The 25,601-nt window shown below is 34.7% G+C and overlaps 3 non-coding genes across 3 annotated transcripts; all 3 read left to right on the plus strand.

The window, feature by feature from the left end:
• The first annotated feature begins 7,226 nt into the window (after nucleotides 1-7,226).
• Nucleotides 7,227-7,300, plus strand: TRNAS-ACU (transfer RNA serine (anticodon ACU)). The gene has a single exon. It is a non-coding gene; the product is annotated as a tRNA-Ser (tRNA).
• Nucleotides 7,301-18,878: 11,578 nt separating this feature from the next.
• TRNAS-ACU (transfer RNA serine (anticodon ACU)) lies at nucleotides 18,879-18,952 on the plus strand. Its single transcript has one exon. It is a non-coding gene; the product is annotated as a tRNA-Ser (tRNA).
• Nucleotides 18,953-20,048: 1,096 nt separating this feature from the next.
• TRNAS-ACU (transfer RNA serine (anticodon ACU)) lies at nucleotides 20,049-20,122 on the plus strand. Its single transcript has one exon. It is a non-coding gene; the product is annotated as a tRNA-Ser (tRNA).
• Nucleotides 20,123-25,601: the final 5,479 nt, after the last annotated feature.

Consider the following 25,601-nt stretch of genomic DNA (forward strand, 5'->3'; position numbering starts at 1 on the left):
CATGCTTCCATTGCAGTACTCTGCTGCACATATAAGTGCAAGAGATCCTGAAGCACTCACTCATCATGGGAAAGTACCAATGTGTTTCTTCGTTGGTTGATGGAAGAAACATCTTACAAAAACTCTCCAGATTATTGACTTTTTAAAGTTTTTCTAGGAAACGTTCTAGATGTATGCTTATTAGCCTTTGTCAGTATGTGCTTTTTGCAACGTGTCTCTGTGGCGCAATTGGTTAGTGTGTCTGGCTACTAACCAAATGGTTGGTGGTTCAATCCCAACCAGGGACGTAATTGACCTTGTTATCAGATTTTGGTGATCTTTAAGTAGACAAGTCAAAATTTCAAACCCCCTGTTCTGGTGTAGGGTACCTGGCCTTCTCTGATGTAATCAGAGTTAGATTTGATTCATTGATTTTATAAAAACAGCTAGGAAGCACAATTTAGCAGTGGGTTGCAGAGAAAAAGAAATATGCTGGCAAAAAAAATCCAATTGAGTGATTAAACAGCTCTTCATTTTCTGGCTTTATTTTTATGCTAACAAATTTGTTCTCTGAAAAGTGTCCACAAAGCCAAGTCTCTGATTAACACCTTTGTAGGGATGGTTTTTCACCTATTACTAAATTAAACTTGCTTCATTGGAAAGGCAGCAAGATGCATCCTCATTTCAATGTCTACTGAAATAATACAGGTTGACACCAGGAAACATTAACGCCACTGCATCCTTGCTGCTTTCTCATGTAGAAGTCTGTTTAATGTGAAAACAAGGTGATATCTAATTAGCACACAGGTAAGGAATTAAGAAAATCTTTATTTAAGGGTGAAGATGTTTCTCACAAAATCGTTGCCCCAATGCATCATTGAAATTCAAGCTGGAAAGATGATTTTAATATATCACTTGTACATTTTGTATTGCTCTTCTGGTGACAATGTAGTTTGTTTTTGTCAATTACCCTTTTAATAATAGGGTAAAGAAAATTAAGTGGATTTTTTTAAAGAAAACTATACTGTCAATATACTATTCAAACAAATTAAAATGGTAAAAGTTATTGTACTTCAAGTAAAAATAAAAGAGCAAAATATCAATCCCAGTTTTGATTACTTAAATTAACAAAAAAATGCATATAGCAAAGGATAGTTTCAATCTGCCTACCTCTGGGTTATGGGCCCAGCATGCTTCCATTGCAGTACTCTGCTGCACATGTAAGTGCAAGAGATCCTGAAGCACTCACTCATCATGGGAAAGTACCAATGTGTTTCTTCGTTGGTTGATGGAAGAAACATTTTACAAAAACTCTCCAGATTATTGACATTTTAAAGTCTTTCTAGGAAACGTTCTAGATGTATGCTTATTAGCCTTTGTCAGTATGTGCATTTTGCAAAGTGTCTCTGTGGTGCAATCGGTTAGTGTGTCCGGCTACTAACCAAATGGTTGGTGGTTCAATCCCAACCAGGTATGTAATTGACCTTGTTATCGGATTTTGGTGATCTTTAAGTAGACAAGTCAAAATTTCAAACCCCCTGTTCTGGTGTAGGGTACCTGGCCTTCTCTGATGTAATCAGAGTTAGATTTGATTCATTGATTTTATAAAAACAGCTAGGAAGCACAATTTAGCAGTGGGTTGCAGAGAAAAAGAAATATGCTGGCAAAAAAAATTCAATTGAGTGATTAAACAGCTCTTCATTTTCTGGCTTTATTTTTATGCTAACAAATTTGTTCTCTGAAAAGTGTCCACAAAGCCAAGTCTCTGATTAACACCTTTGTAAGGATGGTTTTTCACCTATTACTAAATTAAACTTGCTTCATTGGAAAGGCAGCCAGATGCATCCTCATTTCAATGTCTACTGAAATAATACAGGTTGACACCAGGAAACATTAACGCCACTGCATCCTTGCTGCTTTCTCATGTAGAAGTCTGTTTAATGTGAAAACAAGGTGATATCTAATTAGCACACAGGTAAGGAATTAAGAAAATCTTTATTTAAGGGTGAAGATGTTTCTCACAAAATCGTTGCCCCAATGCATCATTGAAATTCAAGCTGGAAAGATGATTTTAATATATCACTTGTACATTTTGTATTGCTCTTCTGGTGACAATGTAGTTTGTTTTTGTCAATTACCCTTTTAATAATAGGGTAAAGAAAATTAAGTGGATTTTTTTAAAGAAAACTATACTGTCAATATACTATTCAAACAAATTAAAATGGTAAAAGTTATTGTACTTCAAGTAAAAATAAAAGAGCAAAATATCAATCCCAGTTTTGATTACTTAAATTAACAAAAAAAATGCATATAGCAAAGGATAGTTTCAATCTGCCTACCTCTGGGTTATGGGCCCAGCATGCTTCCATTGCAGTACTCTGCTGCACATGTAAGTGCAAGAGATCCTGAAGCACTCACTCATCATGGGAAAGTACCAATGTGTTTCTTCGTTGGTTGATGGAAGAAACATTTTACAAAAACTCTCCAGATTATTGACTTTTTAAAGTCTTTCTAGGAAACGTTCTAGATGTATGCTTATTAGCCTTTGTCAGTATGTGCATTTTGCAAAGTGTCTCAGTGGCGCAATCGGTTAGTGTGTCCGGCTACTAACCAAATGGTTGGTGGTTCAATCCCAACCAGGGACGTAATTGACCTTGTTATCAGATTTTGGTGATCTTTAAGTAGACAAGTCAAAATTTCAAACCCCCTGTTCTGGTGTAGGGTACCTGGCCTTCTCTGATGTAATCAGAGTTAGATTTGATTCATTGATTTTATAAAAACAGCTAGGAAGCACAATTTAGCAGTGGGTTGCAGAGAAAAAGAAATATGCTGGCAAAAAAAATTCAATTGAGTGATTAAACAGCTCTTCATTTTCTGGCTTTATTTTTATGCTAACAAATTTGTTCTCTGAAAAGTGTCCACAAAGCCAAGTCTCTGATTAACACCTTTGTAGGGATGGTTTTTCACCTATTACTAAATTAAACTTGCTTCATTGGAAAGGCAGCAAGATGCATCCTCATTTCAATGTCTACTGAAATAATACAGGTTGACACCAGGAAACATTAACGCCACTGCATCCTTGCTGCTTTCTCATGTAGAAGTCTGTTTAATGTGAAAACAAGGTGATATCTAATTAGCACACAGGTAAGGAATTAAGAAAATCTTTATTTAAGGGTGAAGATGTTTCTCACAAAATCGTTGCCCCAATGCATCATTGAAATTCAAGCTGGAAAGATGATTTTAATATATCACTTGTACATTTTGTATTGCTCTTCTGGTGACAACGTAGTTTGTTTTTGTCAATTACCCTTTTAATAATAGGGTAAAGAAAATTAAGTGGATTTTTTAAAGAAAACTATACTGTCAATATACTATTAAAACAAATTAAAATGGTAAAAGTTATTGTACTTTAAGTAAAAATAAAAGAGCAAAAATATCAATCCCAGTTTTGATTACTTAAATTAACAAAAAAAAATGCATATAGCAAAGGATAGTTTCAATCTGCCTACCTCTGGGTTATGGGCCCAGCATGCTTCCATTGCAGTACTCTGCTGCACATATAAGTGCAAGAGATCCTGAAGCACTCACTCATCATGGGAAAGTACCAATGTGTTTCTTCGTTGGTTGATGGAAGAAACATCTTACAAAAACTCTCCAGATTATTGACTTTTTAAAGTTTTTCTAGGAAACGTTCTAGATGTATGCTTATTAGCCTTTGTCAGTATGTGCTTTTTGCAAAGTGTCTCTGTGGCGCAATTGGTTAGTGTGTCCGGCTACTAACCAAATGGTTGGTGGTTCAATCCCACCCATGGACGTAATTGACCTTGTTATCAAATTTTGGTGATCTTTAAGTAGACAAGTCAAAATTTCAAACCCCCTGTTCTGGTGTAGGGTACCTCGCCTTCTCTGATGTAATCAGAGTTAGATTTGATTCATTGATTTTATAAAAACAGCTAGGAAGCACAATTTAGCAGTGGGTTGCAGAGAAAAAGAAATATGCTGGCAAAAAAAATCCAATTGAGTGATTAAACAGCTCTTCATTTTCTGGCTTTATTTTTATGCTAACAAATTTGTTCTCTGAAAAGTGTCCACAAAGCCAAGTCTCTGATTAACACCTTTGTAGGGATGGTTTTTCACCTATTACTAAATTAAACTTGCTTCATTGGAAAGGCAGCAAGATGCATCCTCATTTCAATGTCTACTGAAATAATACAGGTTGACACCAGGAAACATTAACGCCACTGCATCCTTGCTGCTTTCTCATGTAGAAGTCTGTTTAATGTGAAAACAAGGTGATATCTAATTAGCACACAGGTAAGGAATTAAGAAAATCTTTATTTAAGGGTGAAGATGTTTCTCACAAAATCGTTGCCCCAATGCATCATTGAAATTCAAGCTGGAAAGATGATTTTAATATATCACTTGTACATTTTGTATTGCTCTTCTGGTGACAATGTAGTTTGTTTTTGTCAATTACCCTTTTAATAATAGGGTAAAGAAAATTAAGTGGATTTTTGAAAGAAAACTATACTGTCAATATACTATTCAAACAAATTAAAATGGTAAAAGTTATTGTACTTCAAGTAAAAATAAAAGAGCAAAAATATCAATCCCAGTTTTGATTACTTAAATTAACAAAAAAAATGCATATAGCAAAGGATAGTTTCAATCTGCCTACCGCTGGGTTATGGGCCCAGCATGCTTCCATTGCTGTACTCTGCTGCACATGTAAGTGCAAGAGATCCTGAAGCACTCACTCATCATGGGAAAGTACCAATGTGTTTCTTCGTTGGTTGATGGAAGAAACATCTTACAAAAACTCTCCAGATTATTGACTTTTTAAAGTTTTTCAAGGAAACGTTTTAGATGAATGCTTATTAGCCTTTGTCAGTATTGACTTTTGCAAAGTGTCTCTGTGGCGCAATCAGTTAGTGTGTATGGCTATTAACTAAAAGGTTGGTGGTTCAATCCCACCCAGGGACGTAATTGCCCTTGTTATCAGATTTTGGTGATCTTTAAGTAGACAAGTCAAAATTTCAAACCCCCTCTTATGGTGTAGGGTACCTGGCCTTCTCTGATGTAATCAGAGTTAGATTTGATTCAGTGATTTTATAAAAACAGCTAGGAAGCACAATTTAGCAGTGGGTTGCAGAGAAAAAGAAATATGCTGGCAAAAAAATCCAATTGAGTGATTAAACAGCTCTTCATTTTCTGGCTTTATTTTTATGCTAACAAATTTGTTCTCTGAAAAGTTTCCACAAAGCCAAGTCTCTGATTAACACCTTTGTAAGGATGGTTTTTCACCTATTACTAAATTAAACTTGCTTCATTGGAAAGGCAGCAAGATGCATCCTCATTTCAATGTCTACTGAAATAATACAGGTTGACACCAGGAAACATTAACGCCACTGCATCCTTGCTGCTTTCTCATGTGGAAGTCTGTTTAATGTGAAAACAAGGTGATATCTAATTAGCACACAGGTAAGGAATTAAGAAAATCTTTATTTAAGGGTGAAAATGTTTCTCACAAAATCGTTGCCCCAATGCATCATTGAAATTCAAGCTGGAAAGATGATTTTAATATATCACTTGTACATTTTGTATTGCTCTTCTGGTGACAATGTAGTTTGTTTTTGTCAATTACCATTTTAATAATAGGGTAAAGAAAATTAAGTGGATTTTTAAAAGAAAACAATACTTTCAATATACTATTAAAACAAATTAAAATGGTAAAAGTTATTGTACTTTAATGAAAAATAAAAGAGCAAAAATATCAATCCCAGTTTTGGATTACTTTAATTAACAAAAAAAATGCATATAGCAGAGGATAGTTTTAATCTGCCTACCTCTGGGTTATGGGCCCAGCATGCTTCCATTGCAGTACTCTGCTGCACATGTAAGTGCAAGAGATCCTGAAGCACTCACTCATCATGGGAAAGTACCAATGTGTTTCTTTGTTGGTGGATGGAAGAAACATCTTACAAAAACTCTCCAGATTATTGACTTTTTAAAGTTTTTCTAGGAAACGTTTTAGATGAATGCTTATTAGCCTATGTCAGTAAGTACTTTTGCAAAGTGTCTCTGTGGCGCAATCAGTTAGTGTGTACGGCTATAAACCAAAAGGTTGGTGGTTCAATCCCACCCAGGCACGTAATTGACCTTGTTATCAGATTTTGGTGATCTTTAAGTAGACAAGTCAAAATTTCAAACCCCCTCTTATGGTGTAGGGTACCTGGCCTTCTCTGATGTAATCAGAGTTAGATTTGATTCAGTGATTTTATAAAAACAGCTAGGAAGCACAATTTAGCAGTGGGTTGCAGAGAAAAAGAAATATGCTGGCAAAAAAATCCAATTGAGTGATTAAACAGCTCTTAATTTTCTGGCTTTATTTTTATGCTAACAAATTTGTTCTCTGAAAAGTGTCCACAAAGCCAAGTCTCTGATTAACACATTTGTAGGGATGGTTTTTCACCTATTACTAAATTAAATTTGCTTCATTGGAAAGGCAGCAAGATGCATCCTCATTTCAATGTCTACTGAAATAATACGGGTTGACACCAGGAAACATTAACGCCACTGCATCCTTGCTGCTTTCTCATGTGGAAGTCTGTTTAATGTGAAAACAAGGTGATATCTAATTAGCACACAGGTAAGGAATTAAGAAAATCTTTATTTAAGGGTGTAGATGTTTCTCACAAAATCGTTGCCCCAATGCATCATTGAAATTCAAGCTAGAAAGATGATTTTAATATATCACTTGTACATTTTGTATTGCTCTTCTGGTGACAATGTAGTTTGTTTTTGTCAATTACCATTTTAATAATAGGGTAAAGAAAATTAAGTGGATTTTTGAAAGAAAACAATACTGTCAATATACTATTAAAACAAATTAAAATGGTAAAAGTTATTGTACTTTAAGTAAAAATAAAAGAACCAAAATATCAATCCCAGTTTTGGATTACTTTAATTAACAAAAAAAAATGCATATAGCAGAGGATAGTTTCAATCTGCCTACCTCTGGGTTATGGGCCCAGCATGCTTCCATTGCAGTACTCTGCTGCACATATAAGTGCAAGAGATCCTGAAGCACTCACTCATCATGGGAAAGTACCAATGTGTTTCTTCGTTGGTTGATGGAAGAAACATCTTACAAAAACTCTCCAGATTATTGACTTTTTAAAGTTTTTCTAGGAAACGTTCTAGATGTATGCTTATTAGCCTTTGTCAGTATGTAATTTTTACAAAGTGTCTCTGTGGCGCAATTGGTTAGTGTGTCTGGCTACTAACCAAAAGGTTGGTGGTTCAATCCCACCCAGGGACGTAATTGACCTTGTTATCAGATTTTGGTGATCTTTAAGTAGACAAGTCAAAATTTCAAACCCCCTGTTATGGTGTAGGGTACCTGGCCTTCTCTGATGTAATCAGAGTTAGATTTGATTCAGTGATTTTATAAAAACAGATAGGAAGCACAATTTAGCAGTGGGTTGCAGAGAAAAAGAAATAAGCTGGCAAAAAAAATCCAATTAAGTGATTAAACAGCTCTTCATTTTCTGGCTTTATTTTTATGCTAACAAATTTGTTCTCTGAAAAGTGTCCACAAAGCCAAGTCTCTGATTAACACCTTTGTAGGGATGGTTTTTCACCTATTACTAAATTAAACTTGCTTCATTGGAAAGGCAGCAAGATGCATCCTCATTTCAATTTCTACTGAAATAATACAGGTTGACACCAGGAAACATTAACGCCACTGCATCCTTGCTGCTTTCTCATGTGGAAGTCTGTTTAATGTGAAAACAAGGTGATATCTAATTAGCACACAGGTAAGGAATTAAGAAAATCTTTATTTAAGGGTGAAGATGTTTCTCACAAAATCGTTGCCCCAATGCATCATTGAAATTCAAGCTGGAAAGATGATTTTAATATATCACTTGTACATTTTGTATTGCTCTTCTGGTGACAATGTAGTTTGTTTTTGTCAATTACCCTTTTAATAATAGGGTAAAGAAAATTAAGTGGATTTTTTAAAGAAAACTATACTGTCAATATACTATTCAAACAAATTAAAATGGTAAAAGTTATTGTACTTCAAGTAAAAATAAAAGAGCAAAAATATCAATCCCAGTTTTGATTACTTAAATTAACAAAAAAAATGCATATAGCAAAGGATAGTTTCAATCTGCCTACCGCTGGGTTATGGACCCAGCATGCTTCCATTGCTGTACTCTGCTGCACATGTAAGTGCAAGAGATCCTGAAGCACTCACTCATCATGGGAAAGTACCAATGTGTTTCTTCGTTGGTTGATGGAAGAAACATCTTACAAAAACTCTCCAGATTATTGACTTTTTAAAATTTTTCAAGGAAACGTTTTAGATGAATGCTTATTAGCCTTTGTCAGTATGTACTTTTGCAAAGTGTCTCTGTGGCGCAATCAGTTAGTGTGTATGGCTATTAACCAGAAGGTTGGTGGTTCAATCCCACCCAGGGACGTAATTGACCTTGTTATCAGATTTTGGTGATCTTTAAGTAGACAAGTCAAAATTTCAAACCCCCTCTTATGGTGTAGGGTACCTGGCCTTCTCTGATGTAATCAGAGTTAGATTTGATTCAGTGATTTTATAAAAACAGCTAGGAAGCACAATTTAGCAGTGGGTTGCAGAGAAAAAGAAATATGCTGGCAAAAAAATCCAATTGAGTGATTAAACAGCTCTTCATTTTCTGGCTTTATTTTTATGCTAACAAATTTGTTCTCTGAAAAGTTTCCACAAAGCCAAGTCTCTGATTAACACCTTTGTAAGGATGGTTTTTCACCTATTACTAAATTAAACTTGCTTCATTGGAAAGGCAGCAAGATGCATCCTCATTTCAATGTCTACTGAAATAATACAGGTTGACACCAGGAAACATTAACGCCACTGCATCCTTGCTGCTTTCTCATGTGGAAGTCTGTTTAATGTGAAAACAAGGTGATATCTAATTAGCACACAGGTAAGGAATTAAGAAAATCTTTATTTAAGGGTGAAAATGTTTCTCACAAAATCGTTGCCCCAATGCATCATTGAAATTCAAGCTGGAAAGATGATTTTAATATATCACTTGTACATTTTGTATTGCTCTTCTGGTGACAATGTAGTTTGTTTTTGTCAATTACCATTTTAATAATAGGGTAAAGAAAATTAAGAGGATTTTTAAAAGAAAACAATACTTTCAATATACTATTAAAACAAATTAAAATGGTAAAAGTTATTGTACTTTAATGAAAAATAAAAGAGCAAAAATATCAATCCCAGTTTTGGATTACTTTAATTAACAAAAAAAATGCATATAGCAGAGGATAGTTTTAATCTGCCTACCTCTGGGTTATGGGCCCAGCATGCTTCCATTGCAGTACTCTGCTGCACATGTAAGTGCAAGAGATCCTGAAGCACTCACTCATCATGGGAAAGTACCAATGTGTTTCTTTGTTGGTGGATGGAAGAAACATCTTACAAAAACTCTCCAGATTATTGACTTTTTAAAGATTTTCTAGGAAACGTTTTAGATGAATGCTTATTAGCCTATGTCAGTAAGTACTTTTGCAAAGTGTCTCTGTGGCGCAATCAGTTAGTGTGTACGGCTATAAACCAAAAGGTTGGTGGTTCAATCCCACCCAGGGACGTAATTGACCTTGTTATCAGATTTTGGTGATCTTTAAGTACACAAGTCAAAATTTCAAATCCCCCTGTTCTGGTGTAGGGTACCTGGCCTTCTCTGATGTAATCAGAGTTAGATTTGATTCATTGATTTTATAAAAACAGCTAGGAAGCACAATTTAGCAGTGGGTTGCAGAGAAAAAGAAATATGCTGGCAAAAAAAATCCAATTGAGTGATTAAACAGCTCTTCATTTTCTGGCTTTATTTTTATGCTAACAAATTTGTTCTCTGAAAGGTGTCCACAAAGCCAAGTCTCTGATTAACACCTTTGTAGGGATGGTTTTTCACCTATTACTAAATTAAACTTGCTTCATTGGAAAGGCAGCAAGATGCATCCTCATTTCAATGTCTACTGAAATAATACAGGTTGACACCAGGAAACATTAACGCCACTGCATCCTTGCTGCTTTCTCATGTAGAAGTCTGTTTAATGTGAAAACAAGGTGATATCTAATTAGCACACATGTAAGGAATTAAGAAAATCTTTATTTAAGGGTGAAGATGTTTCTCACAAAATCGTTGCCCCAATGCATCATTGAAATTCAAGCTGGAAAGATGATTTTAATATATCACTTGTACATTTTGTATTGCTCTTCTGGTGACAATGTAGTTTGTTTTTGTCAATTACCCTTTTAATAATAGGGTAAAGAAAATTAAGTGGATTTTTTAAAGAAAACTATACTGTCAATATACTATTAAAACAAATTAAAATGGTAAAAGTTATTGTACTTTAAGTAAAAATAAAAGAGCAAAAATATCAATCCCAGTTTTGATTACTTAAATTAACAAAAAAAAAATGCATATAGCAAAGGATAGTTTCAATCTGCCTACCTCTGGGTTATGGGCCCAGCATGCTTCCATTGCAGTACTCTGCTGCACATGTAAGTGCAAGAGATCCTGAAGCACTCACTCATCATGGGAAAGTACCAATGTGTTTCTTCATTGGTTGATGGAAGAAACATCTTACAAAAACTCTCCAGATTATTGACTTTTTAAAGTTTTTCTAGGAAACGTTCTAGATGTATGCTTATTAGACTTTGTCAGTATGTACTTTTTGCAAAGTGTCTCTGTGGCGCAATCGGTTAGTGTGTCCGGCTACTAACCAAAAGGTTGGTGGTTTAATCCCAACCAGGGACGTAATTGACCTTGTTATCAGATTTTGGTGATCTTTAAGTAGACAAGTCAAAATTTCAAACCCCCTCTTATGGTGTAGGGTACCTGGCCTTCTCTGATGTAGTTAGATTTGATTCAGTGATTTTATAAAAACAGCTAGGAAGCACAATTTAGCAGTGGGTTGCAGAGAAAAAGAAATATGCTGGCAAAAAAAATCCAATTGAGTGATTAAACAGCTCTTCATTTTCTGGCTTTATTTTTATGCTAACAAATTTGTTCTTTGAAAAGTGTCCACAAAGCCAAGTCTCTGATTAACACCTTTGTAGGGATGGTTTTTCACCTATTACTAAATTAAACTTGCTTCATTGGAAAGGCAGCAAGATGCATCCTCAATTCAATGTCTACTGAAATAATACAGGTTGACACCAGGAAACATTAACGCCACTGTATCCTTGCTGCTTTCTCATGTGGAAGTCTGTTTAATGTGAAAACAAGGTGATATCTAATTAGCACACAGGTAAGGAATTAAGAAAATCTTTATTTAAGGGTGAAGATGTTTCTCACAAAATCGTTGCCCCAATGCATCATTGAAATTCAAGCTGGAAAGATGATTTTAATATATCACTTGTACATTTTGTATTGCTCTTCTGGTGACAATGTAGTTTGTTTTTGTCAATTACCATTTTAATAATAGGGTAAAGAAAATTAAGTGGATTTTTGAAAGAAAACAATACTGTCAATATACTATTAAAACAAATTAAAATGGTAAAAGTTATTGTACTTTAAGTAAAAATAAAAGAGCCAAAATATCAATCCCAGTTTTGGATTACTTTAATTAACAAAAAAAAATGCATATAGCAGAGGATAGTTTCAATCTGCCTACCGCTGGGTTATGGGCCCAGCATGCTTCCATTGCTGTACTCTGCTGCACATGTAAGTGCAAGAGATCCTGAAGCACTCACTCATCATGGGAAAGTACCAATGTGTTTCTTCGTTGGTTGATGGAAGAAACATTTTACAAAAACTCTCCAGATTATTGACTTTTTAAAGTTTTTCTAGGAAACGTTTTAGATGAATGCTTATTAGCCTTTGTCAGTAAGGACTTTTGCAAAGTGTCTTTGTGGCGCATTCAGTTAGTGTGCACGGCTATTAACCAAAAGGTTGGTGGTTCAATCCCACCCAGGGACGTAATTGACCTTGTTATCAGATTTTGGTGATCTTTAAGTAGACAAGTCAAAATTTCAAATCCCCTCTTATGGTGTAGGGTACCTGGCCTTCTCTGATGTAATCAGAGTTAGATTTGATTCAGTGATTTTATAAAAACAGCTAGGAAGCACAATTTAGCAGTGGGTTGCAGAGACAAAGAAATATGCTGGCAAAAAAATCCAATTGAGTGATTAAACAGCTCTTCATTTTCTGGCTTTATTTTTATGCTAACAAATATGTTCTCTGAAAAGTGTCCACAAAGCCAAGTCTCTGATGAACACCTTTGTAAGGATGGTTTTTCACCTATTACTAAATTAAACTTGCTTCATTGGAAAGGCAGCAAGATGCATCCTCATTTCAATGTCTACTGAAATAATACAGGTTGACACCAGGAAACATTAACGCCAATGCATCCTTGCTGCTTTCTCATGTGGAAGACTGTTTAATGTGAAAACAAGGTGATATCTAATTAGCACACAGGTAAGGAATTAAGAAAATCTTTATTTAAGGGTGAAGATGTTTCTCACAAAATCGTTGCCCCAATGCATCATTGAAATTCAAGCTGGAAAGATGATTTTAATATATCACTTGTACATTTTGTATTGCTCTTCTGGTGACAATGTAGTTTGTTTTTGTCAATTACCATTTTAATAATAGGGTAAAGACAATTAAGTGGATTTTTGAAAGAAAACAATACTGTCAATATACTATTAAAACAAATTAAAATGGTAAAAGTTATTGTACTTTAATTAAATAAAAAATAGCTAACATATCAATCCCAGTTTTGGATTACTTTAACAAAAAAAATGCATATAGCAGAGGATAGTTTCAATCTGCCTACCTCTGGGTTATGGGCCCAGCATGCTTCCATTGCAGTACTCTGCTGCACATGTAAGTGCAAGAGAACCTGAAGCACTCACTCATCATGGGAAAGTACCAATGTGTTTCTTCGTTGGTTGATTTAAGAAAATTCTTACAAAAACTCTCCAGATTATTGACTTTTTAAAGTTTTTCTAGGAAACGTTCTAGATTAATGCTTATTAGCCTTTGTCAGTATGTACTTTTTGCAAAGTGTCTCTGTGGCGCAATCGGTTAGTGTGTCTGGCTATTAACCAAAAGGTTGGTGGTTCAATCCCACCCAGGGACATGATTGACCTTGTGATAAGGTTTTGGTGATATTTAAGTAGACAAGTCAAAATTTCAAACCCCCTCTTTTGGTGTAGGGTACCTGGCCTTCTCTGATGTAATCGGAGTTAGATTTGATTCAGTGATTTTATAAAAAACAGCTAGGAAGCACAATTTAGCAATGGGTTGCAGAGAAAAAAATATGCTGGTAGAAAAATCCAATTGAGTGATTAAACAGCTCTTCATTTTCTGCCTTTATTTTTATGCTAACAAATTTGTTCTCTGAAAAGTGTCCACAAAGCCAAGTCTCTGATTAACACCTTTGTAAGGATGGTTTTTCACCTATTACTAAATTAAACTTGCTTCATTGGAAAGGCAGCAAGATGCATCCTCATTTCAATGTCTACTGAAATAATACAGGTTGACACCAGGAAACATTAACGCCAATGCATCCTTGCTGCTTTCTCATGTGGAAGACTGTTTAATGTGAAAACAAGGTGATATCTAATTAGCACACAGGTAAGGAATTAAGAAAATCTTTATTTAAGGGTGAAGATGTTTCTCACAAAATCGTTGCCCCAATGCATCATTGAAATTCAAGCTGGAAAGATGATTTTAATATATCACTTGTACATTTTGTATTGCTCTTCTGGTGACAATGTAGTTTGTTTTTGTCAATTACCATTTTAATAATAGGGTAAAGACAATTAAGTGGATTTTTGAAAGAAAACAATACTGTCAATATACTATTAAAACAAATTAAAATGGTAAAAGTTATTGTACTTTAATTAAATAAAAAATAGCTAACATATCAATCCCAGTTTTGGATTACTTTAACAAAAAAAATGCATATAGCAGAGGATAGTTTCAATCTGCCTACCTCTGGGTTATGGGCCCAGCATGCTTCCATTGCAGTACTCTGCTGCACATGTAAGTGCAAGAGAACCTGAAGCACTCACTCATCATGGGAAAGTACCAATGTGTTTCTTCGTTGGTTGATTTAAGAAAATTCTTACAAAAACTCTCCAGATTATTGACTTTTTAAAGTTTTTCTAGGAAACGTTCTAGATTAATGCTTATTAGCCTTTGTCAGTATGTACTTTTTGCAAAGTGTCTCTGTGGCGCAATCGGTTAGTGTGTCTGGCTATTAACCAAAAGGTTGGTGGTTCAATCCCACCCAGGGACATGATTGACCTTGTGATAAGGTTTTGGTGATATTTAAGTAGACAAGTCAAAATTTCAAACCCCCTCTTTTGGTGTAGGGTACCTGGCCTTCTCTGATGTAATCGGAGTTAGATTTGATTCAGTGATTTTATAAAAAACAGCTAGGAAGCACAATTTAGCAATGGGTTGCAGAGAAAAAAATATGCTGGTAGAAAAATCCAATTGAGTGATTAAACAGCTCTTCATTTTCTGCCTTTATTTTTATGCTAACAAATTTGTTCTCTGAAAAGTGTCCACAAAGCCAAGTCTCTGATTAACACCTTTGTAAGGATGGTTTTTCACCTATTACTAAATTAAACTTGCTTCATTGGAAAGGCAGCAAGATGCATCCTCATTTCAATGTCTACTGAAATAATACAGGTTGACACCAGGAAACATTAACGCCACTGCATCCTTGCTGCTTTCTCATGTAGAAGTCTGTTTTATGTGAAAACAAGGTGACATGTAATTAGCACACAGGTAAGGAATTAAGAAAATCTTTATTTAAGGGTGAAGATGTTTCTCACAAAATCGTTGCCCCAATGCATCATTGAAATTCAAGCTGGAAAGATGATTTTAATATATCACTTGTACATTTTGTATTGCTCTTCTGGTGACAATGTAGTTTGTTTTTGTCAATTACCCTTTTAATAATAGGGTAAAGAAAATTAAGTGGATTTTTTAAAGAAAACTATACTGTCAATATACTATTAAAACAAATTAAAATAGTAAAAGTTATTGTACTTTAAGTAAAAATAAAAGAGCAAAAATATCAATCCCAGTTTTGATTACTTAAATTAACAAAAAAAAATGCATATAGTAAAGGATAGTTTCAATCTGCCTACCTCTGGGTTATGGGCCCAGCATGCTTCCATTGCAGTACTCTGCTGCACATGTAAGTGCAAGAGATCCTGAAGCACTCACTCATCATGGGAAAGTACCAATGTGTTTTTTCATTGGTTGATGGAAGAAACATCTTACAAAAACTCTCCAGATTATAGACTTTTTAAAGTTTTTCTAGGAAACGTTCTAGATGTATGCTTATTAGCCTTTGTCAGTATGTAATTTTTGCAAAGTGTCTCTGTGGCGCAATCGGTTAGTGTGTCCAGCTACTAACCAAAAGGTTGGTGGTTCAATCCCAACCAGGGATGTAATTGACCTTGTTATCAGATTTTGGTGATCTTTAAGTAGACAAGTCAAAATTTCAAACCCCTTGTTATGGTGTAGGGTACCTGGCCTTCTCTGATGTAGTTAGATTTGATTCATTGATTTTATAAAAACAGCTAGGAAGCACAATTTAGCAGTGGGTTGCAGAGAAAAAGAAATATGCTGGCAAAAAAAATCCAATTGAGTGATTAAACAGCTCTTCATTTTCTGGCTTTATTTTTATGCTAACAAATTTGTTCTCTGAAAAGTGTCCACAAAGCCAAGTCTCTGATTAACACCTTTGTAGGGATGGTTTTTCACCTATTACTAAATTAAACTTGCTTCATTGGAAAGGCAGCAAGATGCATCCTCATTTCAATGTCTACTGAAATAATACAGGTTGACACCAGGAAACATTAACGCCACTGCATCCTTGCTGCTTTCTCATGTAGAAGACTGTTTAATGTGAAAACAAGGTGATATCTAATTAGCACACAGGTAAGGAATTAAGAAAATCTTTATTTAAGGGTGAAGATGTTTCTCACAAAATCGTTGCCCCAATGCATCATTGAAATTCAAGCTGGAAAGATGATTTTAATATATCACTTGTACATTTTGTATTGCTCTTCTGGTGACAATGTAGTTTGTTTTTGTCAATTACCCTTTTAATAATAGGGTAAAGAAAATTAAGTGGATTTTTTAAAGAAAACTATACTGTCAATATACTATTAAAACAAATTAAAATGGTAAAAGTTATTGTACTTTAAGTAAAAATAAAAGAGCAAAAATATCAATCCCAGTTTTGATTACTTTAATTAACAAAAAAAAATGCATATAGCAGAGGATAGTTTCAATCTGACTACCTCTGGGTAATGGGCCCAGCATGCTTCCATTGCAGTACTTTGCTGCACATGTAAGTGCAAGAGATCCTGAAGCACTCACTCATCATGGGAAAGTACCAATGTGTTTCTTCATTGGTTGATGGAAGAAACATCTTACAAAAACTCTCCAGATTATTGACTTTTTAAAGTTTTTCTAGGAAACGTTCTAGATGTATGCTTATTAGACTTTGTCAGTATGTACTTTTTGCAAAGTGTCTCTGTGGCGCAATCAGTTAGTGTGTATGGCTATTAATTAAAAGGTTGGTGGCTCAATCCCACCCAGTGACGTAATTGACCTTGTTATCAGATTTTGGTGATCTTTAAGTAGACAAGTCAAAATTTCAAACCCCCTCTTATGGTGTAGGGTACCTGGCCTTCTCTGATGTAATCAGAGTTAGATTTGATTCAGTGATTTTATAAAAACAGCTAGGAAGCACAATTTAGCAGTGGGTTGCAGAGAAAAAGAAATATGCTGGCAAAAAAATCCAATTGAGTGATTAAACAGCTCTTCATTTTCTGGCTTTATTTTTATGCTAACAAATTTGTTCTCTGAAAAGTGTCCACAAAGCCAAGTCTCTGATTAACACCTTTGTAAGGATGGTTTTTCACCTATTACTAAATTAAACTTGCTTCATTGGAAAGGCAGCAAGATGCATCCTCATTTCAATGTCTACTGAAATAATACAGGTTGACACCAGGAAACATTAACGCCACTGCATCCTTGCTGCTTTCTCATGTGGAAGTCTGTTTAATGTGAAAACAAGGTGATATCTAATTAGCACACAGGTAAGGAATTAAGAAAATCTTTATTTAAGGGTGAAAATGTTTCTCACAAAATCGTTGCCCCAATGCATCATTGAAATTCAAGCTGGAAAGATGATTTTAATATATCACTTGTACATTTTGTATTGCTCTTCTGGTGACAATGTAGTTTGTTTTTGTCAATTACCATTTTAATAATAGGGTAAAGAAAATTAAGTGGATTTTTAAAAGAAAACAATACTTTCAATATACTATTAAAACAAATTAAAATTGTAAAAGTTATTGTACTTTAATGAAAAATAAAAGAGCAAAAATATCAATCCCAGTTTTGGATTACTTTAATTAACAAAAAAAATGCATATAGCAGAGGATAGTTTTAATCTGCCTACCTCTGGGTTATGGGCCCAGCATGCTTCCATTGCAGTACTCTGCTGCACATGCAAGTGCAAGAGATCCTGAAGCACTCACTCATCATGGGAAAGTACCAATGTGTTTCTTCGTTGGTGGATGGAAGAAACATCTTACAAAAACTCTCCAGATTATTGACTTTTTAAAGTTTTTCTAGGAAACGTTTTAGATGAATGCTTATTAGCCTTTGTCAGTATATAATTTTGCAAAGTCTCTCTGTGGCGCAATCAGTTAGTGTGTACGGCTAAAAACCAAAAGGTTGGTGGTTCAATCCCACCCAGGGACGTAATTGACCTTGTTATCAGATTTTGGTGATCTTTAAGTAGACAAGTCAAAATTTCAAACCCCCTCTTATGGTGTAGGGTACCTGGCCTTCTCTGATGTAATCAGAGTTAGATTTGATTCAGTGATTTTATAAAAACAGCTAGGAAGCACAATTTAGCAGTGGGTTGCAGAGAAAAAGAAATATGCTGGCAAAAAAATCCAATTGAGTGATTAAACAGCTCTTCATTTTCTGGCTTTATTTTTATGCTAACAAATTTGTTCTCTGAAAAGTGTCCACAAAGCCAAGTCTCTGATTAACACCTTTGTAGGGATGGTTTTTCACCTATTACTAAATTTAATTTGCTTCATTGGAAAGGCAGCAAGATGCATCCTCATTTCAATGTCTACTGAAATAATACGGGTTGACACCAGGAAACATTAACGCCACTGCATCCTTGCTGCTTTCTCATGTGGAAGTCTGTTTAATGTGAAAACAAGGTGATATCTAATTAGCACACAGGTAAGGAATTAAGAAAATCTTTATTTAAGGGTGAAGATGTTTCTCACAAAATCGTTGCCCCAATGCATCATTGAAATTCAAGCTGGAAAGATGATTTTAATATATCACTTGTACATTTTGTATTGCTCTTCTGGTGACAATGTAGTTTGTTTTTGTCAATTACCCTTTTAATAATAGGGTAAAGAAAATTAAGTGGATTTTTTAAAGAAAACTATACTGTCAATATACTATTAAAACAAATTAAAATGGTAAGTAAAAATAAAAGAGCAAAAATATCAATCCCAGTTTTGATTACTTAAATTAACAAAAAAAATGCATATAGCAAAGGATAGTTTCAATCTGCCTACCTCTGGGTTATGGGCCCAGCATGCTTCCATTGCAGTACTCTGCTGCACATGTAAGTGCAAGAGATCCTGAAGCACTCAGTCATCATGGGAAAGTACCAATGTGTTTCTTCGTTGGTTGATGAAAGAAACATCTTACAAAAACTCTCCAGATTATTGACTTTTTAAAGTTTTTCTAGGAAACGTTCTAGATGTATGCTTATTAGCCTTTGTCAGTATGTGCTTTTTGCAAAGTGTCTCTGTGGCGCAATTGGTTAGTGTGTCTGGCTACTAACCAAATGGTTGGTGGTTCAATCCCACCCAGGGACGTAATTGACCTTGTTATCAGATTTTGGTGATCTTTAAGTAGACAAGTCAAAATTTCAAACCCCCTGTTCTGGTGTAGGGTACCTGGCCTTCTCTGATGTAATCAGAGTTAGATTTGATTTATTGATTTTATAAAAACAGCTAGGAAGCACAATTTAGCAGTGGGTTGCAGAGAAAAAGAAATATGCTGGCAAAAAAAATCCAATTGAGTGATTAAACAGCTCTTCATTTTCTGGCTTTATTTTTATGCTAACAAATTTGTTCTCTGAAAAGTGTCCACAAAGCCAAGTCTCTGATTAACACCTTTGTAGGGATGGTTTTTCACCTATTACTAAATTAAACTTGCTTCATTGGAAAGGCAGCAAGATGCATCCTCATTTCAATGTCTACTGAAATAATACAGGTTGACACCAGGAAACATTAACGCCACTGCATCCTTGCTGCTTTCTCATGTAGAAGTCTGTTTAATGTGAAAACAAGGTGATATCTATTTAGCACACAGGTAAGGAATTAAGAAAATCTTTATTTAAGGGTGAAGATGTTTCTCACAAAATCGTTGCCCCAATGCATCATTGAAATTCAAGCTGGAAAGATGATTTTAATATATCACTTGTACATTTTGTATTGCTCTTCTGGTGACAATGTAGTTTGTTTTTGTCAATTACCCTTTTAATAATAGGGTAAAGAAAATTAAGTGGATTTTTTAAAGAAAACTATACTGTCAATATACTATTAAAACAAATTAAAATGGTAAAAGTTATTGTACTTTAAGTAAAAATAAAAGAGCAAAAATATCAATCCCAGTTTTGATTACTTAAATTAACAAAAAAAAATGCATATAGCAAAGGATAGTTTCAATCTGCCTACCTCTGGGTTATGGGCCCAGCATGCTTCCATTGCTGTACTCTGCTGCACATATAAGTGCAAGAGATCCTGAAGCACTCACTCATCATGGGAAAGTACCAATGTGTTTCTTCGTTGGTTGATGGAAGAAACATCTTACAAAAACTCTCCAGATTATTGACTTTTTAAAGTTTTTCTAGGAAACGTTCTAGATGTATGCTTATTAGTCTTTGTCAGTATATAATTTTTACAAAGTGTCTCTGTGGCGCAATTGGTTAGTGTGTCTGGCTACTAACCAAAAGGTTGGTGGTTCAATCCCACTCAGGGACGTAATTGACCTTGTTATCAGATTTTGGTGATCTTTAAGTAGACAAGTCAAAATTTCAAACCCCCTGTTATGGTGTAGGGTACCTGGCCTTCTCTGATGTAATCAGAGTTAGATTTGATTCATTGATTTTATAAAAACAGCTAGGAAGCACAATTTAGCAGTGGGTTGCAGAGAAAAAGAAATATGCTGGCAAAAAAAATCCAATTGAGTGATTAAACAGATCTTCATTTTCTGGCTTTATTTTTATCCTAACAAATTTGTTCTCTGAAAAGTGTCCACAAAGCCAAGTCTCTGATTAACACCTTTGTAGGGATGGTTTTTCACCTATTACTAAATTAAACTTGCTTCATTGGAAAGGCAGCAAGATGCATCCTCATTTCAATTTCTACTGAAATAATACAGGTTGACACCAGGAAACATTAACGCCACTGCATCCTTGCTGCTTTCTCATGTGGAAGTCTGTTTAATGTGAAAACAAGGTGATATCTAATTAGCACACAGGTAAGGAATTAAGAAAATCTTTATTTAAGGGTGAAGATGTTTCTCACAAAATCGTTGCCCCAATGCATCATTGAAATTCAAGCTGGAAAGATGATTTTAATATGACACTTGTACATTTTGTATTGCTCTTCTGGTGACAATGTAGTTTGTTTTTGTCAATTACCCTTTTAATAATAGGGTAAAGAAAATTAAGTGGATTTTTTAAAGAAAACTATACTGTCAATATACTATTCAAACAAATTAAAATGGTAAAAGTTATTGTACTTCAAGTAAAAATAAAAGAGCAAAAATATCAATCCCAGTTTTGATTACTTAAATTAACAAAAAAAATGCATATAGCAAAGGATAGTTTCAATCTGCCTACCTCTGGGTTATGGGCCCAGCATGCTTCCATTGCAGTACTCTGCTGCACATGTAAGTGCAAGAGATCCTGAAGCACTCACTCATCATGGGAAAGTACCAATGTGTTTCTTCGTTGGTTGATGGAAGAAACATTTTACAAAAACTCTCCAGATTATTGACTTTTTAAAGTCTTTCTAGGAAACGTTCTAGATGTATGCTTATTAGCCTTTGTCAGTATGTGCTTTTTGCAACGTGTCTCTGTGGCGCAATTGGTTTGTGTGTCTGGCTACTAACCAAATGGTTGGTGGTTCAATCCCAACCAGGGACGTAATTGACCTTGTTATCAGATTTTGGTGATCTTTAAGTAGACAAGTCAAAATTTCAAACCCCCTGTTATGGTGTAGGGTACCTGGCCTTCTCTGATGTAATCAGTTAGATTTGATTCATTGATTTTATAAAAACAGCTAGGAAGCACAATTTAGCAGTGGGTTGCAGAGAAAAAGAAATATGCTGGCAAAAAAAATCCAATTGAGTGATTAAACAGCTCTTCATTTTCTGGCTTTATTTTTATGCTAACAAATTTGTTCTCTGAAAAGTGTCCACAAAGCCAAGTCTCTGATTAACACCTTTGTTGGGATGGTTTTTCACCTATTACTAAATTAAACTTGCTTCATTGGAAAGGCAGCAAGATGCATCCTCATTTCAATGTCTACTGAAATAATACAGGTTGACACCAGGAAACATTAACGCCACTGCATCCTTGCTGCTTTCTCATGTAGAAGTCTGTTTAATGTGAAAACAAGGTGATATCTAATTAGCACACAGGTAAGGAATTAAGAAAATCTTTATTTAAGGGTGAAGATGTTTCTCACAAAATCGTTGCCCCAATGCATCATTGAAATTCAAGCTGGAAAGATGATTTTAATATATCACTTGTACATTTTGTATTGCTCTTCTGGTGACAATGTAGTTTGTTTTTGTCAATTACCCTTTTAATAATAGGGTAAAGAAAATTAAGTGGATTTTTTAAAGAAAACTATACTGTCAATATACTATTAAAACAAATTAAAATGGTAAAAGTTATTGTACTTTAAGTAAAAATAAAAGAGCAAAAATATCAATCCCAGTTTTGATTACTTAAATTAACAAAAAAAATGCATATAGCAAAGGATAGTTTCAATCTGCCTACCTCTGGGTTATGGGCCCAGCATGCTTCCATTGCAGTACTCTGCTGCACATGTAAGTGCAAGAGATCCTGAAGCACTCACTCATCATGGGAAAGTACCAATGTGTTTCTTCATTGGTTGATGGAAGAAACATCTTACAAAAACTCTCCAGATTATTGATTTTTTAAAGTTTTTCTAGGAAACGTTCTAGATGTATACTTATTAGACTTTGTCAGTATGTACTTTTTGCAAAGTGTCTCTGTGGCGCAATCGGTTAGTGTGTCCGGCTACTAACCAAAAGGTTGGTGGTTCGATCCCAACCAGGGATGTAATTGACCTTGTTATCAGATTTTGGTGATCTTTAAGTAGACAAGTCAAAATTTCAAACCCCCTGTTATGGTGTAGGGTACCTGGCCTTCTCTGATGTAATCAGAGTTAGATTTGATTCAGTGATTTTATAAAAACAGCTAGGAAGCACAATTTAGCAGTGGGTTGCAGAGAAAAAGAAATATGCTGGCAAAAAAAATCCAATTGAGTGATTAAACAGCTCTTCATTTTCTGGCTTTATTTTTATGCTAACAAATTTGTTCTTTGAAAAGTGTCCACAAAGCCAAGTCTCTGATTAACACCTTTGTAGGGATGGTTTTTCACCTATTACTAAATTAAACTTGCTTCATTGGAAAGGCAGCAAGATGCATCCTCATTTCAATGTCTACTGAAATAATACAGGTTGACACCAGGAAACATTAACGCCACTGTATCCTTGCTGCTTTCTCATGTGGAAGTCTGTTTAATGTGAAAACAAGGTGATATCTAATTAGCACACAGGTAAGGAATTAAGAAAATCTTTATTTAAGGGTGAAGATGTTTCTCACAAAATCGTTGCCCCAATGCATCATTGAAATTCAAGCTGGAAAGATGATTTTAATATATCACTTGTACATTTTGTATTGCTCTTCTGGTGACAATGTAGTTTGTTTTTGTCAATTACCATTTTAATAATAGGGTAAAGAAAATTAAGTGGATTTTTGAAAGAAAACAATACTGTCAATATACTATTAAAACAAATTAAAATGGTAAAAGTTATTGTACTTTAAGTAAAAATAAAAGAGCCAAAATATCAATCCCAGTTTTGGATTACTTTAATTAACAAAAAAAAATGCATATAGCAGAGGATAGTTTCAATCTGCCTACCGCTGGGTTATGGGCCCAGCATGCTTCCATTGCTGTACTCTGCTGCACATGTAAGTGCAAGAGATCCTGAAGCACTCACTCATCATGGGAAAGTACCAATGTGTTTCTTCGTTGGTTGATGGAAGAAACATTTTACAAAAACTCTCCAGATTATTGACTTTTTAAAGTTTTTCTAGGAAACGTTTTAGATGAATGCTTATTAGCCTTTGTCAGTATACACTTTTGCAAAGTGTCTTTGTGGCGCAATCAGTTAGTGTGCACGGCTATTAACCAAAAGGTTGGTGGTTCAATCCCACCCAGGGACGTAATTGACCTTGTTATCAGATTTTGGTGATCTTTAAGTAGACAAGTCAAAATTTCAAATCCCCCTGTTCTGGTGTAGGGTACCTGGCCTTCTCTGATGTAATCAGAGTTAGATTTGATTCATTGATTTTATAAAAACAGCTAGGAAGCACAATTTAGCAGTGGGTTGCAGAGAAAAAGAAATATGCTGGCAAAAAAAATCCAATTGAGTGATTAAACAGCTCTTCATTTTCTGGCTTTATTTTTATGCTAACAAATTTGTTCTCTGAAAAGTGTCCACAAAGCCAAGTCTCTGATTAACACCTTTGTAAGGATGGTTTTTAACCTATTACTAAATTTAACTTGCTTCATTGGAAAGGCAGCAAGATGCATCCTCATTTCAATGTCTACTGAAATAATACAGGTTGACACCAGGAAACATTAACGCCACTGCATCCTTGCTGCTTTCTCATGTGGAAGTCTGTTTAATGTGAAAACAAGGTGATATCTAATTAGCACACAGGTAAGGAATTAAGAAAATCTTTATTTAAGGGTGAAAATGTTTCTCACAAAATCGTTGCCCCAATGCATCATTGAAATTCAAGCTGGAAAGATGATTTTAATATATCACTTGTACATTTTGTATTGCTCTTCTGGTGACAATGTAGTTTGTTTTTGTCAATTACCATTTTAATAATAGGGTAAAGAAAATTAAGTGGATTTTTAAAAGAAAACAATACTTTCAATATACTATTAAAACAAATTAAAATGGTAAAAGTTATTGTACTTTAATGAAAAATAAAAGAGCAAAAATATCAATCCCAGTTTTGGATTACTTTAATTAACAAAAAAAATGCATATAGCAGAGGATAGTTTTAATCTGCCTACCTCTGGGTTATGGGCCCAGCATGCTTCCATTGCAGTACTCTGCTGCACATGTAAGTGCAAGAGATCCTGAAGCACTCACTCATCATGGGAAAGTACCAATGTGTTTCTTCGTTGGTGGATGGAAGAAACATCTTACAAAAACTCTCCAGATTATTGACTTTTTAAAGTTTTTCTAGGAAACGTTTTAGATGAATGCTTATTAGCCTTTGTCAGTATGTACTTTTGCAAAGTGTCTCTGTGGCGCAAACAGTTAGTGTGTACGGCTATAAACCAAAAGGTTGGTGGTTCAATCCCACCCAGGGACGTAATTGACCTTGTTATCAGATTTTGGTGATCTTTAAGTAGACAAGTCAAAATTTCAAACCCCCTCTTATGGTGTAGGGTACCTGGCCTTCTCTGATGTAATCAGAGTTAGATTTGATTCAGTGATTTTATAAAAACAGCTAGGAAGCACAATTTAGCAGTGGGTTGCAGAGAAAAAGAAATATGCTGGCAAAAAAATCCAATTGAGTGATTAAACAGCTCTTAATTTTCTGGCTTCATTTTTATGCTAACAAATTTGTTCTCTGAAAAGTGTCCACAAAGCCAAGTCTCTGATTAACACCTTTGTAGGGATGGTTTTTCACCTATTACTAAATTAAATTTGCTTCATTGGAAAGGCAGCAAGATGCATCCATTTCAATGTCTACTGAAATAATACGGGTTGACACCAGGAAACATTAACGCCACAGCATCCTTGCTGCTTTCTCATGTGGAAGTCTGTTTAATGTGAAAACAAGGTGATATCTAATTAGCACACAGGTAAGGAATTAAGAAAATCTTTATTTAAGGGTGAAGATGTTGCTAAAAAAATTGTTGCCCCAATGCATCATTGAAATTCAAGCTGGAAAGATGATTTTAATATATCACTTGTACATTTTGTATTTCTCTTCTGGTGACAATGTAGTTTGTTTTTGTCAATTACCATTTTAATAATAGGGTAAAGAAAATTAAGTGGATATTTGAAAGAAAACAATACTGTCAATGTACTATTAAAACAAATTAAAATGGTAAAAGTTATTGTACTTTAAGTAAAAATAAAAGAGCAAAAATATCAATCCCAGTTTTG

The sequence above is a fragment of the Pseudophryne corroboree genome, chromosome 8 (genome assembly GCF_028390025.1).
Source record: "Pseudophryne corroboree isolate aPseCor3 chromosome 8, aPseCor3.hap2, whole genome shotgun sequence".
Classification (NCBI taxonomy): Eukaryota; Metazoa; Chordata; class Amphibia; order Anura; family Myobatrachidae; genus Pseudophryne; species Pseudophryne corroboree.